The sequence below is a fragment of the Talpa occidentalis genome, unplaced genomic scaffold, assembly GCF_014898055.3.
Source record: "Talpa occidentalis isolate TD23 unplaced genomic scaffold, MPIMG_talOcc4v2.1 talOcc4.8, whole genome shotgun sequence".
Classification (NCBI taxonomy): Eukaryota; Metazoa; Chordata; class Mammalia; order Eulipotyphla; family Talpidae; genus Talpa; species Talpa occidentalis.
The window spans coordinates 87,433,684-87,444,825 of NW_023605194.1; the positions used below are offsets into that span (position 1 = coordinate 87,433,684).

At 35.6% G+C, this 11,142-nt stretch overlaps 1 long non-coding RNA gene across 1 annotated transcript in view; it reads right to left on the bottom strand.

Annotated features, from left to right (window-relative positions):
* Window positions 1-609: 609 nt before the first annotated feature.
* The window catches only part of LOC119234309 (uncharacterized), a 37,397-nt gene continuing 26,864 nt past the window's right edge, over window positions 610-11,142 (bottom strand). Inside the window, exons 3-4 of the long non-coding RNA XR_005122583.2 lie at window positions 2,748-2,851; window positions 610-1,245 (exon numbers count right to left, since the gene is read on the bottom strand). This is a non-coding gene — a long non-coding RNA (uncharacterized LOC119234309). The remainder of the gene's footprint in view (window positions 1,246-2,747; window positions 2,852-11,142) is intronic.

Sequence of the window (11,142 nt, forward strand, 5' to 3'; positions counted from 1 at the left end):
ATCAGATTTACTCAAAAACATAACTGCTTTTATTGGTTTGGTGCTGTTAGAGAGATGTGAAAAGTGAAATCAGCATTAGGTATTGATCTCACAGTTAATTAACTTCTATCTTGAAGTTGGTATCTCCCTAATTAATGATGTGCATGCTAAGAAAGAAAGATGTTCCCTATAATAGATGTGTACTTGATTCTTTTATATTTTTACTCTAAGGAAAGAACCCAATAAATGTTAATTCCTTTTCTCTTGCTTTTAAAAAGCACCCCTAATCTCATTATTAATTTCACTCCCCAAAATGAACAACTTCTTTCCTCACTTATGTCTGCATATATTTAGTAGGCTATAATATATGTCACGATAAGTAGAAACCCACAACTATCCCAGTCTTTATGTAACAAATCCTTTATCTTCTAAGGAGAACTTTAGGATGAATTTCTACCCTGTTTCTCTGAAACATAATAATAATTTATGAAAATGCTTTATAATTCACTTCTCTCTATAATCTCAAAAGCTTGTCAACAATGTTTTTAAACATGTTATCCATAGATTTAATTTACATTGTAACCAGGGAGAAATCACTAATTTTTAATAGATATGTTATTTATGAAAATGCCCAAGACCATTTGTATTTTTTTATGTTGAAAAGAACTATATTTAGAGCTAGCCAGCTAGACTCACTTTAGATGTTCCCAATTTTTGTTGGAAACATCTAAAGCATCACAGTTAGGAGCCAGTTGAATGTACACCTTCTTTGCTCTATCAGGTCTAATCAGGGTGTTGACCTTGGTCATGTCAATGTCATCAAGTTTCTTCCCACCTGTTGTATCTGGTTGACACCCACCATGTACACAAGTGAGTTGTCACCTATCTTCTTTGTGGCAGACTCTGTGGTCAAGGAAAGATTGATGATAGGACATTGATTAATCTTGTTTCTTCTTGGGGTGCTCTTCTGTGAATATTTGGGGTGCATTCAGAGTCATAGTGCCTTGGGACTCCGGAAGGTGGGTGACCTGCAGATTTTTTTCTTTTGGCTATTGACAGCTTTCAAAACTGCTTTCTTGGATTTCAAAGCTCCTACTTTGGCTTTGGCTTAGGAGGGGCAAGGACTTCCTTCTTTACTTTCCATGCCATCTTTGTAAAAGGCTGTTATTGGTGTTTCCAAGAGATACATAACACAACATCTAAGTTGAATATTCCACTAATTTTAACAGGTGACTTTTAATGGACTCTAGTTGTTAGTCATTGCTTCTGAAACAAAAACAGAGATCAAAGTTTTAAAATATGTCTTGCTGTAGTCAAGTTTTTTAAATCATCAGGTTCTAAAATCCTTAAATCAATGCAAGATACAGTATCGTGGGTCTCTTTAATCATGAAGATGATCGACCATTGTGGATAACAGAGTGTTCACAGTTGGCACTGAGTTGTGATACAGAAAACCAACACAGTGCATGGTCTCCATCTGAATAATGCCAAGGACAGTCTTGAGGAACTCCTATAACTTCTAATTTCAAAATGATTTCTTTTCCTTCTATAATCACATGTAGATGCTACTTGAAGAAACACAGGTAGGAATTTCTACTCAAGCTAAATTATTTAGGGATTTCATGCATCAAGTGTTCCCCAGGCTGCATACCAGATTCTTAGTGCTCTGTAACCATTCACAATGCACGAGTGAGTTCAGAACCAGCACAATGAAGATAGGAGAGCACAGCCTTTTTGTTTATGTAGCACTGTATTTCAGAACCATAGATACCGCATAGGAATTATGATCTGAATTTTTCTATCTTATATGATGGTTTGTCAGACACACTTGCTAAGCATGAATATAAAAATTCTTTATCTTAGCCCAGAGAAGATTTTTCTCCTCCCATTTTCCAGGTCTGGAGACCTTTCCTTTGTATGTCTGAAAATGCCCCTGCCTTTATGGGTGGTTTATTTATCCTATATCAGATTTCTAAATGATTACTAAGTGGTTTCAGCATCTATAATCTCTACTTATGAAGTTCAGCTTTTAAATAGAGCATTACAGAGACAGACTTTTTTTTAAGGAACGACAAAGATTTAAACAGACACATTATATAACTGGATATATTGATAAGTAGCTGTTTACACCAGTGCTGTGACAAATGTTTGATGACAGCCATTTATGTTCTTGCCTTCATTGCATTTCCCTATTTCTGTCCCTTTTGAAGAGCATATGATACTGCCCATATTCTCACTTAATTGTTACATGGCCCATACAAACAGACCCTATATGAAAGATATGATTATTCACTCTTTATAGATTAGGAAGTTCAAGCTCCGAGTAGTCATTTCACTTGTCCAATTTTTCATAGATAGAGGTACAGCAGAGGGAAAATAAGCTTTTAGGTATCAGTGATGCCAAGAGTCTAGTTTTTGAAGCATCAGCAGAGAAAAATACTAAGTACATAAACTCGGAGGCAAATTGTCTGCATTAAAGTCCTGGCTTAGTCCTTTGCTAGTTTTGTGAATTCTGCCAATAATTTAACCTAAGGTTCAGTGTAATGGGCTTAATGGTCATCCTTAACACATAAGATTATTCTGAGAATTTGATGACAATATATATAAAGAGCTTGGTCTAGTATGTTACACATGCCAAATTCTCAACAGAATATTTATTATTATTAATATATCTTATTTTCCAACCAAATTGATGGGAGAGGGTTATTTTTCTCCTGCAAGTTTTCACAGAATGTAACTTCCAGATTAAATATGAGTCCAAAACCTACCTCCATGTCACAGAAATGTAGGTGGCATCATTTAACGTTCCTTCTGACTGAATTAAATGTCCATCAATTTATTTGAAGAAAGAAACCATGTTATAGACCACACACTGCAAGAAAAAGTCAACACAAAACTTCAATCTGGATTTGTTTTTTAGTCACTACTTATAGCACACTTGCTAAATGACAACCACTCAGCAAAATTCTTTTCATTTAATGCATACTTAGAACAACACTATATAATAGATACTTTTCTCATCATTTAACAGACAAAGCAACTGAGGCCATATGTTGACTTAACTTTCCAAAGATAACACAGATACTATCTCAGAGAGTCGGAGGCTGACCCAGGTCTTGTTTCAGTTCTTTCTTTGTACCATGAGAATCGATTTACTTTTGTCACATGATAAACACAGTGTGGCACCTTCAATATTAGTTGATGTCATCTATCATTTTGTCATTATGGAGTAAAAAAATTAAGTAGATTCATAATCACCTACATGTTAAATTAATCAATAAATACATAATCAATGTCCAATTAGTTGAGCCAGTTAAAATCAACAATATAATGATAATAAACAAAGCAGTTCTACCCTGAATTTACTGAAGTGATGAGGCAGAAGTTTTATATTTGTAATATTAAAATTTCCAAAATCCTATCCCTCCAATAAAAAGTTCTCCAATTCTCTCTTCCTGGGCAACAGTATGAGCATAAGTCTTTTAAAGAGACACTGACTTTATGCTTTGCAATGAGACATTTTCATTCTAAATTCATCTTCCTTTCCACCCACTTCTTTCCTTCTCCCAGAGTCATCATCCCAATCACAATGTAATATGCATTTTTGGAGATTTCCTCAGAATAATGGAGTCATACAATTTTAGAGGAGAAAGGATCTTAGAAGATGATGTCATTTAAAGCTGTAACTTGAAAGGTGAGATCGGGGTAGACTTGTTAAATCACAGAAGGGAGAACAAACTAAATCTAGACTTCAGTCTCCTGAGGCACTCAATGCCCTTCCAAGAGTATTCATAGAAGACAGGCATTAGACCTACTAGGGGTGTGTGCTCTATAGAGGATTCTGCAGTGTGGATGAAAGAAAAGACTCACAGAGGTTAGTTAAACTCCTGTGGTTAGTTATGGTTATGGTCAGGTTCTCCATTAGAAAATGTCACCATAAATTTAAAACAATACCAGGGGTAGAAATGACATACAAAACATGATAGAGCATAAAATATAAACCCTATGTCTATAAGCATCTTAAAGGACAAATTTAATGATGTTGGGTAAAGATTAAAATTGGAAGAAACCTTGAATCAGGGTTGCGTTAGTGTGGCTGAAAACTTCAATAAGGAAACCTGCCTGGATCTTTGGCTAAGCCAAGGAGTGTCCTGCTCCCCAAAAAGCTAATGGGTAGAGGCTTCCACCCCTATATTAACTCTGAAAAGTTGGCCCCTTACAGCATAATATACATGATCTTTGAGCTTCTTTAAAGACTGCTTGAAAATTTAGGTGAAAAATTCTAGGTTATAACTTTCTGGCAATGTTATGAATAATTTGCAGCCACACAATTATTGGAACAAATTGACAAGAAACATTAAATGTCCCTAATACCAGTAAAAGTGTAAAAATATGAGAAAAATGTCATCCTGGAGCAGATCAATCATTTAAGTATTCCAGTAAGCGAGCTTTCAAAATGTTACACTGAAGACCTCTCATTTTCGTTGACAGCCTGATGTGCATCCACCATCAATTAATTTATCTGAACTATTCTTGAATCTCTATCTTCAACAACATCACCTTTCTGGGAAAAGACTTTTATATGTTTATAATCCCTTTCAAGTGTGAAAGGTAACCCTTATTCTGGTAATTAGAGATCAAATAACAGGATCTGAAGTTACTGTACACACTCCCATCCAAATGTTTTAGACTTCAATCAACCGCTCTCTCTGCTTTCATCTTCTAGGTCAGAGTCCTCTTTTCTTTCTTTTTTTTTTTTTTTAATGTGTGCATCATTATAGAGAGACTGGTCAATCTCATTTCATCTGCAACTTTTGACATGTCCAATTCCTTTCTAAAATGTGATCACTTACTGGAAAACTACGAAAGCCTATAAACATTCCTTTTGAAGAAAAAGCACTTAAAATATCCCAGAAAGAACCAAAGAGCTTATTTTTCATGTTTTCTGTTTTATTTTGGTTTTAAATGTTGCATTGGCAGCTCACAAAAAGCTGGTGTTGAGAAATGACGTCTGCTCCTGTGAATAGACTCCTTGTCCTCAAAGAATCATGCTAGTTACATATGATACTGCTCCATGTGTGGTGACAATTTCTCCTATTTTTCCATGACTACCTGAATGAACATTCACTTTAAAAAAACAAGGGCTACATGTATGATGAGTATGATAGGATTACTATGCACTGTAATAGTAATCACTGTTTAATGTAAAATTACTGTTAAATAAGATTTTATGTCTCCCCCTCACGACACTCCCCTCTTCCATGAAAATACAGCATTGGATACTATCTAGATTTTTCAGGGAGTGGTTCTAGAGCAGGCTGCACCGAGAGCCTGAGATATTGTAGGTGTTCCTTAAATATCTTTGAAAAATATCTTTGAAAAAGCAAACAGGAAATCTTACAGAAGCATGACATTAATTCAATACATTAAATTGGTCAAGACAGGTTCCTACACTCTAATTTGAAGTTGGCATTATTGAAACTGAGAAAATTCTTCTACCACGACTGGCAGAGGAGAGAGAAAAAAATCAATTATCTTCATGGTTGTAAAGGGAAGTTAACAAAAAACTTTAACTCTTCTATTGCTATGTCATTACAACTAACCTCTAAACTACTTAAAAACCTATCTCTAAAATACATAAAGTCTCTTTTTCTAAACCTTTTCTTTTTGATAAAATGTGAACATATTATCAAATAAATTACAATCATATAATTTCTCTTATAGTTTCCCTGATTCCTGTGAGATTTAACAAATACCTTACCATGAAAATCTAATTAAATATTTTCAGGAGCTTTGTAGACATGTTTATTAAAGAATGCCGATATGATTTTAGTTCATTTTCTTCCAAAACAAGGAAGGTTAGAATTATTATTGTACATTCAAACATTCATGAATGCAGCCAATAAATGGACTCAGTAGAACCATATGACAACCACTCTTTATTCCCAGACATACTCATCATAGCTTTGTTTATAATGTCCAATATTTGAAAAGAATAATTTCAAATAATACTGTTTCAGTAAACTCCACTGAATTCTGTGCAGCCATTAAAATGCGTATCAAATAAATGTTTATAATAATTAAACTGTTAATTGAAAGAGTTGAAATAGGGCCTCCCCTGGTGGTGCGGAGATTGAGCACTGGGCTGTGAATCTGCCCACAGCCTAGCGCTGGTTTGATCCCCGGCCACCAGCAAGGGTCCCACATGGTGCAACAGACCTCTCCTGCCATGCCCACTGCTCCCCTCAGCAGTGTATTTCATCAGTCTATCTGTTCTGTTCCCTGCTTTGGCTCTGGTGAATTCGCTCATCCTCCTGCACTTCTGACTGTACCCAGTGCTTGCATAAATAAATAAATAAATAAATATATATATATTTTTTTTTTATAGAGGCATGTTTGTTTTTTTTTTTTTATTTATTTGTTTATTTTGTTTACACATGCACTGGAGCACGGGAGGGTGAGAGAATTCACCAGAGCCAGAGTGGGGAGCAGAGCAGGCAGAAGGACTGAAGTACACTGCTGAGGGGAGCAGCGGGTGGCAGGAGAGGTCTGCGCGCCATGTGGGACCCTCCTCTGGTGTCCGGGGAGCAGCCGGGGATCGAACCGGCGCCGCAGAGGCCGCGGGCAGCTTCGCAACCCAGCGCTCAACCGCTGCGCCACCGGGGAGGCCCTAAATAAATATTTAAAAAAAAAAAAAAGAGTTGAAATATTCTAACTGGAATCTGGCTGCATTTTCTATATTCTGTAGTCACATATATAAATATAATAAAATAGATACTACAAATAGGTAACAAAATGCATGTATTCGTGGTTTAGAATTAAAAATGTTAAACAAGCTATTCAAATCAAACACAATATTAAAATCAATTATCTCTTCCCAATATAGAACACTTAGTAAAATGCTGTTATTATTTTTAGTGAGTTTTTCCACATTTCCAACAAATATTCACTGGGCATTTAGTGTATGTCCAGCTCTAAGTAGTGACTGAGGATTTACTGTTGAACAGGACACCATCACTCAACCCCAAGAGCTAAAGTCTTGGGACTAATTGTACTAACACATGTGTGATTAGGATTTGGTGAGATGGGTAGAAGTAGAGAGTACATGGAGAAAGGACAAGAAACTGTGTCTTAACAGAGCCTTTTCTTAATATATAGATAGTACTTAATGAGCAACAAACCTCTATCATGTATATATTCATAAAACGTTATACTGGAGGGCCTCCCTGGTGGTGCAAGGGGTTAAGAAGCAACCTATGAAGCTATTCACAGCCAATGCAGCATGAGTTCAATCCCCAGGCAGGGAGATACCCACATGGTGCAGCAGACCTCTCCTGACTCACCCGATGCTCCCCTCAGCAGTGTACTTCAGTCAATCTGCCTGTTCTGTTCCCTGCTCTGCCTCTGGTGAATCCTCTCACCCTCCACACTTCTGACCTGTACCCCAGTTCTTGTATGCATAAAAAAATAAATAAATCTCTTTAAAAAATTATACTGGAGGCTAATGTATGTTAAATTACTGAAGAAAGAGAATGAAAGTGTGCATAATAGGGGAAAAGTCTAGGAGTTGGAGGCAAGCATCAACTAAACAGCCCATAATCAACAGATGGCTTAGAGCAAATGTTCTAATTCTGCTTGAAAACTAAAATCCAATTTAAAATAAAAGATAAGGAAGATTTCTTAATGGTTACCCCAGTGATCTGAATTCCATTCTCAGCTCTGCATAGGGACTTCGTCATGTCATAGCAGATGAATCATTTAATCTTTCCAGACTGCCATCTATCAAAAAATCTTGACAGTAATTATATGTTAGGTCTCAGAGGAAATTTATAAGGATGAACTTAAATTCCTTTCTTTGAGAAAATGAATCAGAGGCACCAGGAAAAGGTCTACAATTATTACTTTATGTGAATAAACAAAGAATGGAAATAATATTTTCCCAAAAGCAATTTAGCTCAAAAGTAAAATTCAACTTTTCAGCATTTTCAAAGTTTATATAAAATGTCATATAACTAAATCTCTTCCTGATTAGTATTTGTATGAAAAATATGCCATGTTTTTATGGCATATGTTAAGCCAAATCTTTGAAGATATGCTAAGGACAAGTCAAAGGAGGATTTCATTTTTTCCCCTAAATGTTAATCCAACAGGTACTATGACTTTTAACAAACGAGGAAAATATTATGAGTAGATTCCTTTAAGTGCCATGGCTAAACTAATATATTGTTAGTAAAGTTAATATTATAACAAATTTTAAAATGCAGTTCATTTAAAGAAAATATATAATTTTAATAATGCATTTTAAAGTTGCTTGGTGAATTAGAATTAAATATAAAATGTTCACATATATTCTCTAAAAATATTAAATATTTCAAAATATTTGTTTTGCAAAAGATTTTTTATTTTGGGGGAAAAATCCATCATAGGTTTCTCCTGAATAGACTCTTGCACTATTGGGTACTACATTATATATACTCATATTTACTGAATTTGTTAGAGAAGAACCTAATGTCTCTGGAACTTGAGACTTACCTGAGCCTTGCTCAAGATCATATTGCTGTTAGTTTCATAGTGGGTGCCTCCAAAAAATATTCCTTAGGAAAGATGTCACACTCAATACTCAACTTAGATAAATAAAAGACCAGTAAATCTTGAAAAAACAATCTGAGTGTTTGATTCCTTTCATGTATAATAGTTCTGGTGCTCAATTCATTGGCATCTTTGGAGGAAAGAAAAATGGGTTAAGGTAATATTTTCTATGCTCCCTAAATAAAATATATGCAAATTCATAGGCATGTGGCTTCTATCTAGGTATAGTCCTGATTAAGACAGAAGAAAAAAAAATCAAACTTAAACTCAATGTTCAAATTCTGAACTTGCAAGACACTATTTATTCCTACAGGTTATCATCAATAAGAGTAAAGAAAAGGAGAAACTAAAGATGTTGGATAAATTCAAAGACAGTGAGGAAAGAAGGTAATTTATACAGGGAGTCATTATGCCATAGCCATGAATACATGAAGAATTGCTAATATACATTTTGAAGAGCCATTATTCTATGTTAAAATGTGTTTTTCAATTAGGGATATTTTAATGTAGCAAAAATAAAGGAAAATTATCTTTCATGAAGTTTGACAATTGGGACTACATCAAATTAAAAATGTTTTGCATAGTGAAAGAAAATATAAGCAGACTAAGATGATATTTGTTCATCACAGATCCAATTAGTGGCTAAAAATCCAAGGTATATAAAGAACTCATCTAATTTAACAACAAAAAAAACAAACAACCCAATTAAAACATGGCAGTTTTGAACACTTTTCCAGAGAAAATATACAGATAGCCACCAGATATACAAAAAAAAAAAAATTGTTCATCAGCACTTCTTATTAAAATCACAATGAGCTATCATATCACACCTGTGAGAATGACTTACAACAAAAGGAGACTACTAACAATAAATGTTGGCGAGTATATGGAAAAAGAGGCACCCTGAACACAGTTCATAGGAATGTAAACTGGTACAGCCATTTCGGAAAGCAGTATAGCCCTTCCTCAAAAATCTAAAAATAGAACTTGCATATGTTCCAGCAATCCCACTTCTGGGTATCTATCTGAAGGATATGAAATCAACTCAAAGAGATATACACACCACAATGCTCCTTGCAACATTATTTACAGTAGAGAAGATAGGAAAGCAACCTAAGTGCCCACTGACAGATGAGTGGATAAAGATGTGGTAGAAGCATGCACAGTGGAATACTACTCTGTTGTAATAAAGATGACTCTGCAATTTGCAGCAGAATAAAAGGAACTTGAGGGGATTGTGAAAAGCACAATTAGTGAGAAAAATAAAGACATACTGGATGATTCACCTATATCTATATTATAAGGAAACAAAGTGAATAAACAGACAAAACAAAATAAAAATTAACTAGTGAATATTGGAAATGGAAATGAGGTTACCTGAAGTGAAAAGGGTGGGTGGTGGGAACAAATCTAGAGGAGGTATAATGAATGGGATGGATATGTTTTGTTTTGTCTCGTTGTTTGTAAAAAAAATTCAAAAAGTTTGTGCTGAGTGGCCCATGATTACCTCTCTAGTTTTGTCTTTTATCCCTCTCATATTTATTTATTTTAATATTTATGTATTTGGAAGAATTGGGGTGCAGGCAAGAGATGTGGGGGTGAGGGAATTCACCAGAGACAGAGTGGGGAGCAGAACAGGCAGATTGACTGAAATACACTGCTGAGGGGAGCAGCGGGCAAGACAGGAGAGGTCTGCTGTGCCATGTGGGTCAGCTCCCTGGCAGGGGATCGAACTCAGGCCATCGGGGTGACAGCAGTGAGACTTAACCCCTAAGCCACCAGAGAGGTCCACTCCCTCTCATATTTAACTGTATGTTTTACATGGAATTGCTCACAGTTCTACACACAACACACCTTGATTTTTTCATGTTAATGCTACTCCCTCCCTTCCCCTTTCCTACTTCTGCCATTTTCTCTTACATAGTTTTTATGCTAACTGGAGGGTAAAGGTACCACTTGGCATTTGCCCAATTCAGATATGCGGTTGCCCAGAAGTGATCTTTCATTTTTTTTACTGCTCACTTTCCACTGCCAACTGTGTGGGTCCCTTTTTGAAGACCCTGTAATCTCCTATGCTGGTCTCTGCCATTATGTTTCAAGACCACTTTATCATTATGTGTCTTCTCCCCTATAAACTTTGATTTTCTGGGTACAGGTCCTCTTTTTTCATCTTTGCTCTCTGATGCTACACTTAGTAGGTATGGAATACATATTTGCTAAATGAATACTTAGAGTATAAATGATTAACCCTTGAAATTACTAGGATTAGTAATAGCAGTAGGAGCTGATTTTGGTGAAGAGCTATATGGTTTGATGAGAAATGTCGCATTTTGTCTCCTTGCTTGTAATGTCAATATTACAAGTTTCTTTTATGGAAAAGGAAATTCAGAAGCACCAGTTAAATTGCATAATGGATCCTCACAAGGCATTAATATATTAATTCATCAACATCTGCCATCAGGTAACAGAGAACTTAAGCTTAAGGAATGCAACTCAAAATAGTAAGTTTAGGGCCTCTCCTGGTGGCACAAGGGTAAGACACAGAGCTATGGGCTTTGGCAGTCACTACAGCAT